Below are 6,494 nucleotides of genomic sequence, written 5' to 3'. Positions count from 1 at the left end.
ATCAATTTACTCAACAGATATATGGCAAGCATGCACTCAAGCAGCACTGGACAACTGTGTCCTTCACTTGGCTTTGCCCTTCACTTGGCTTTGCCCACTAATCATGGCATGAATTGGCACAGGCTTTATGGTGGAGAACAGGGCACAGGTAGACCAGGTGTTGGGGGGCCCAGTGGGTGACACTGGGGATCCCTTTATGGAGAAAGAGAGGCAGTAGGTGGCTCATGTACCATCCACTCCAAACCAAAATTCTGTGGATCTAGAGTTCTGTGACATTTTTCTGGAACCTCAGTTATTTTCATGTTAACATTTCGTTTTCTGCCATGTCAGCACACCATCTGTACTATTGTAAGCAATTTTCCTTCAGTGTCTTTTACTTTAAACACACTCATTTAACAAGAAAATGTTACATCATGGCCATACGTGGAAGACCTGGATGACTTGCCACAAATAAAGGTGAGCACGGAAGGTGTGTCATTGCATTTTAAAAAAGTAAAATGCTGGCAAACATAAAAAGTGAATAATAAGTAATAACACCGCTAATTGATTTACAAAAGTGCATACCGGAAAATAAGTTCCCCAATGGGAAAAGTGGACGGTGGGTGGTCAGTAACATCAGTGCAGGGACATCTTGTCCACCACCATGACCACAAGTTAGGGGACCAGGCACCAGCTTGATCAAGGGTCACCCTTAAGGCAGCCAATTCACTGAGCCTCAGGGAACCTTTCCTTGTTGACACTCAGATCACTGGGCACAAATCACATGAAATTCCCTAATCTCAATGACCTTGAGGCGTCATTGTAATTAGGTGGTGACCCCCAGGGGTCAACCTGGTCCTAGGACCTATGGGGACAGAGCAGGTATGGGAAATTTTAGCCTGGGGGTGGGTCCCGGAGAGGAGAGCTCACCCCCTCCCCGGTGGACACAGATGGTCATCTGACATGGCACAAACTCGTGGCAGTGGGGCCGCCGCCAGCAGGCAGGCTGTAGGGCCTCCTAGTTTAGCTCCTGCTGAGTAAGCATGCATTGTGAAATCAGGATAAATGATGGTGCGAGAGTCCCAGAATCTCAGAGGTTGGTTTCTTGCTTATGAAAAGGATTGGGGTGCCGTTGTTCTCCACAGGGTCCCTCGGGGACCTACCAGGGGGTCGGCAAGGCAACTAGTAGGCATTTTAGATTTTTGGGGTCATAGGGTCTCTGTGGCAACTACTCAACTCTGGTAGCAAAAGCCTCATAGGCACCCCCCAGGGAAGTGGGCATGGCTGTGTCTCAATAAAACTGTATTTTAAAAATAGGTGCTGGGCTGGATTTCGGGCATGGGTCAGAGCTTACTGATCTCTGATCTACATGGCGTGGCTTTGCCACCCTTACCTCATGGTTTCGCATGTTTCCTCTCTGCTCCTCCAAACCTTGTCACTTCTTAATTCCCAGGACAACCAGGAGAAGGCGTGGACAGTTTGGGGCACTGATGCGCTCTGACAATCCTCGGGGTAAGAAAACACACAAAACGCTTTTTAGTGTGAGGTCGCTGTATTCGCCCAGATGTCTATAAGACAATCTACAACAATTTGAGTTTGCTGAGCCCTTTCCAGAATATAGTTCAATCTTAACTTTTCTGGGCCTAAATTTGTACATGTTTTTCTGATTTACTCTTTCTCCTCTTCTTATTCTTGAAAGGCTGAAGGAAACTCTTAAGAGAGCAGTTCTAGCAAGCAGGGACTGAGTCTACAATCAGGCTCTTATCATTGAAGGCAAAGAAGTACAAAAGTTCAGTGTTCAGCAAAGTGGAGTACATTTATTCCTGGAGTTATGCAAAGTTATTTAAGACGGTGTGTGAACACACTTAAAGCATTATTGTAATGGTTATGTATTGACTTTGCTGTGTACTAGAAAACAAAATCCCTAATATCAAAGTCCGTGATTGAATGGATATTACTTATGGCTGGAAATTGCTAGCTGTCCATTAAAACCCATCCCGCACGGGGAGGTGAACACGCAATGCAGGGTACAGATGATGTGTTGCAGGATTGTGCACCTGAAACGTGTATCAGTTTGTTAACCAGTGTCACCCCAGTAAATTCAATGGAAAGGGAAAAATGTAGAAACCCATAGAACACTGTTTTTAAATGTTCATTTAAAAAGGTTCTCCACTTCCTAATAAAGAAGGATCGAGCACTTGCATTTATTTCCACTCCATCCCCAAATTCTTCTTCAAGGACATGAAATAGTCTTGAAAGGCACACGCCGCCATGTACCAACAGAATGGCTGAGGGGACGAAGGCAAAAGCAGGATGAAGCTGTGAGAGGCCAGAGCAATGACCACTGTTCGCTGAGCAGAGAAAGTGGAAGTTGACGTATGGGGAGGAGGGAGTCCGGGACAAAGGGATTCAACATGGAGAAGTCTCTGGAAGTGGGGGTGCAGAGATCCCCATGTGTGCACCTGGGGAGTGCAGCTTTCTGCCCTGAGGCCCAGCCCCAGGGCAGCGTTCCCACAGGGGCTCGGTCTCTGCCAGTCCTGGAACTGAACTGAACCCAGGGAACCCAATCGCCTGATTACAACAGAGATCAGAAGCCTTGGCAGCAGCAATATAATATGATTTCTGCCCAGAAATCTGAGGGTCAAAAGGAGGCAGTGCCCTGAAGCTCAAGAAATGGCTGCAGTAACAGTGACCCCTGGTGACGCCAATGCCTGGTCACCTCCCTCCTAGTGGTCCTGAGGGTGGACTTCCGGGGTTCTTGTCCCAGCATCAAGAAGGGTTCAGGAATCTGGAGGAGGCTGTGCGCAGATGACATAGAAATCCAGAGACTAACAAAGAGTCCGGAGACGAAAGATAATTTAGAAAGGCATTGGGGGTCAGAGGACCTTCAGCTAAAGGAACTGAAGACTCCTTCCTTGTCTAGGACCCTTGCTTTTTATTAACACAATTTGTCCTAAGGCAAGGCGGAGATAATACACTTCAAAGGGTAAGGTTTCAAAGGGTACAGAAGCATTGTCAGTTTGGGGAATAGCCTACGGCTGTACAGGTGTTTGGCCAGTAGGAGGCAATAACATGTAGATTAAGATGCTTTTAACTGTCTGGCAGCCAAGCAACCAATTTAATGTATCCTATTCAGGTTTGGGGAAATGCCTTTAGCCATTCCCAACAGGTGACTACATGTGTGACTCAACCCTGTTGAGTCCCCAAGTCTCATCAACCTTTTGATGAAACTCTTGAAATTATGACATGCTGGAATTGGTCTACGGCAGTGGACAACGTTGTCCCTGCCCTTGTATTACCAAGTGATCTTCCATGACCCTCTCTTCCTATCAAGTAACTTGTTCTGTGGAATTCAATTTTGTAAGTAAATTATTATACCTAACCAAACGAAGCAAGGAAATGTCCAGTCATTAATAAGAATAAACGTGTCGTAGTCCTCTGAAAATACCAAAGTATTGACAACAACACGGAGCAGCCGGAAATCTCTTAGCCTGCTGGTAAGGAGGGCACATTTGTGTAACCATTTCAGGAAACTTTGGGTGTGCTGAATAAAGTTGCCATAGGCAACCGCCTGGGACCCAGAAAAGCCAGTGGTAGATAAAGATCCAAAAGAAAGGCATGCATGCAGGTTGTCACTGAATGCCAAGTTCTAGAATATTCATAATAACCTATTCATAATACCCGGAGACTGGAAAGTATCCAAGTGCCCAACAAAAGTAGAATGGGTAATTTATGACCTATTCACACACATAATAAGTCCACAGCAATGATGAAAAACCTGCAGCCACATGCTGAGTGTCACACGCATGATGTGGAGAGAAAGAAGCCTGATGCAGGAGTGCACGATTCTGTTTATATGAAGCAAAACACCCAGGATAATGACAGCACGCTGCTAGTCAGGATGGAGGTGACCATCTTGGACAGATGGGGTGGGGCAGGGCCTGGACCTGAGTTCCAGATGCTGGGATGCTGACCTCCTGTGCCTTGATATAGGGGCTGGGTACACAAGCATGACCAGTCAGTGACAATTCATCAGGGCACCATATATAATATATATAGAACATATATACTATACTATATATTATATATCACTAAATTATCCTATATAATAAAAGCCTAATATGCTAAGTGTCCAGTCGCCCATTCAATCAATCAAAGTGTAATATGCTAATGATATGCTAAGGCCGCTCAATCACTAGCTATGATGTGCACTGATTACCAGGGGGCAGACACTTGCTGCTGGGGTCTGGCTAATTGGGACTGAGCAAGACATGCCCTGGAGCCCTCCTGTGGTCTGGCTGGCCACCCCCCATGTCCCTCCCCAGCCCCGATTGTGCACTGGTGGGGTCCCTCAGCCTGGCCTGCGCCCTCTTGCAATCCAGGACCCCTCGGGGGAATGTCGGAGAGACAGTTTCAGCCTGATCCCACAAGCCAGGCCAGGGGACCCCACTGGTACACAAATTCATGCACCAGGCCTCAAGTCTATGATATAATATTGTCACACTAATTTATATATTAACCTATATGTCCTATTATACTCTATATCATTTCTTACATGTATATTATATTCCATTAAAAACTCAAAAATGTGTTCCAGGCCTTCAGAACATACTATCTAATGGAGGAGACAAGACTGTTACAGAAACATTACTAAAGACTATGTAAGTATTAGAAAGAAAATAGAATGCAAATAGTCGATTGTGCAGTTATTTTAATCAGGACTCTAGTGTATGTACGCACAGAAATCCTATTTACCTTACCTAAAGCATATATTGAATATACTGGCTCTTACACAGGAAAATTCTAGGAGGTATATAGAGCTTCAAGTGTAATTATATAAAGGGGCCCAGATAGATTAGATTGATAGATGATAGGTGGATGGATGGACAGCCAGATGGGTAGTAGATGAATTCACTTTTTAAAAAAATATATTTTATTGATTTTTTACAGAGAGGAAGGGAGAAGGATAGAGAGTTAGAAACATCGATGAGAGAGAAGCATCAATCAGCTGCCTCTTGCACACTTCCTACTGGGGATGTGCCTGCAACCAAGGTACATGCCCTTGACCGGAATAGAACCTTGGACCTTTCAGTCCGCAGGCCAACGCTCTATCCACTTAGCCAAACCGGTTAGGGCTGAATTCACTTTTTATCAATCATTCCCCCCCCAAGGTATGCTCCAGCCACCTTGCCAAACGCAGCCACACTGCCCACTGAGCTGCCCCCCCCCCCCCATGGCTGTTTCCACCACACCTTGCTGGCCTTTATCCTCCTGTCCAACCTTAAAGGCCCAACTTGAACTCTGACCCATCCATTGAGAACAAGTCTCTTTGCCAACAAATTGCTTTGTGCTGTGACAAATCCCCTTCCTTCCCAGGGAATAAAACGAACTCTTAACACAAACTTTTAGCAGAACACAAGGCTGTGCCCAATGGGTCCATCTTGCTATGGGAAGGAGGTTTGTCTTGTGTACGTGTTGTCTGGGGCAGCGCCAGGCAGGGCAGCTTCCCGGGTGCATGGGTGAGCCTGCCTCCCCCTCTGCCCAGGGAAAAACCTTGACCTGCAACCAGGCCCAGAGGCTGAGGGGGAGGAGAACTGGGCTTTGGGATTGAGCAGAAAGGTCCAGAGTCCAAAGTGCCCCTGAGGGAGGAACAGGGCACCACAGGGGAGAGGAGGTGGCGCTTAGATTTGATGGGGACTTAGGAACTTCAGGAAAGAAAACCACGGCTGGCCCCGCCTCTGCTCTGCCTGCAAGTGCTTTCAGTCAGACTTCTCAGGTCAGAGAGCACCTTCTCATCTTCCAGATGCTATGGGGGGAAGGGACAAGGATAAATGGTAGTAGTTGGTAATTTAACTATTTGGACTTGTGTTCTTTTCCTTCCAGGTTCTACACGCTCCATCCCATCACACCCACCTAAAAGCCTGGGAGGGAAGCCTTTTTTTCCTCTTTTGTGATGCTGCCCTCTGCTGGACATTAGGAAATTCACAGGCAAAAACATCTAATTTGTTTCTGTAGTTTTGTTTGGATTTGATTTAGTGGTTCAGATCCAAGATTGTTTGGGAAGGGAAGAAAAGGATTTTCTGTAAACACCTACATGTTTAATTAGAAAGAAATTAAATGTCTTGTTTTCTCAATTATGAGAAAGTAGAGGTGACTGTGAAATGCATGTGTTTCCTATGAATATGAAGTGACACGACGCTTTTGGGAAGTGAATTTGTAGGACATAAGAATAATTTTAAAAGGGCATGGCCTTTGACCCTGTACCTCTCCTGTAAATCCAGATGCCAGAAAGAATTTTAACTAAAAGCACTTATTCTCAAAGTTGTTCATCAAATGATGCCCACAGATGCCCAGGAGCCGGCTAGTGGCTAAAGAGACTGTGATGTCGCCACACTAGACAGGTGTGCAGGCAGGTTTTTTTTAAAGATCCTTCAGCAACTTGGAAAATGCATATGACACAATATTAATCCTCAGCAGTTCTTTTTAAAATATACTTTTAAATATATTTTTATTGA

General features: G+C 45.6%; 1 long non-coding RNA gene across 1 annotated transcript; it reads left to right on the top strand.

The window, feature by feature from the left end:
• Positions 1–1,038: 1,038 nt before the first annotated feature.
• LOC138997143 (uncharacterized) lies at positions 1,039–6,067 on the top strand. The gene is made up of 4 exons (XR_011468906.1): positions 1,039–1,075; positions 1,433–1,491; positions 4,577–4,640; positions 5,863–6,067. It is a non-coding gene; the product is annotated as an uncharacterized lncRNA (long non-coding RNA).
• The last annotated feature ends 427 nt before the right edge of the window (positions 6,068–6,494 follow it).

Source organism: Myotis yumanensis, unplaced genomic scaffold, assembly GCF_028538775.1.
Source record: "Myotis yumanensis isolate MYYU_CA2020_CCGP unplaced genomic scaffold, mMyoYum1.0.hap1 SCAF_18, whole genome shotgun sequence".
NCBI lineage: Eukaryota > Metazoa > Chordata > Mammalia > Chiroptera > Vespertilionidae > Myotis > Myotis yumanensis.
This window is presented reverse-complemented; position numbering and strand designations above follow the sequence as displayed.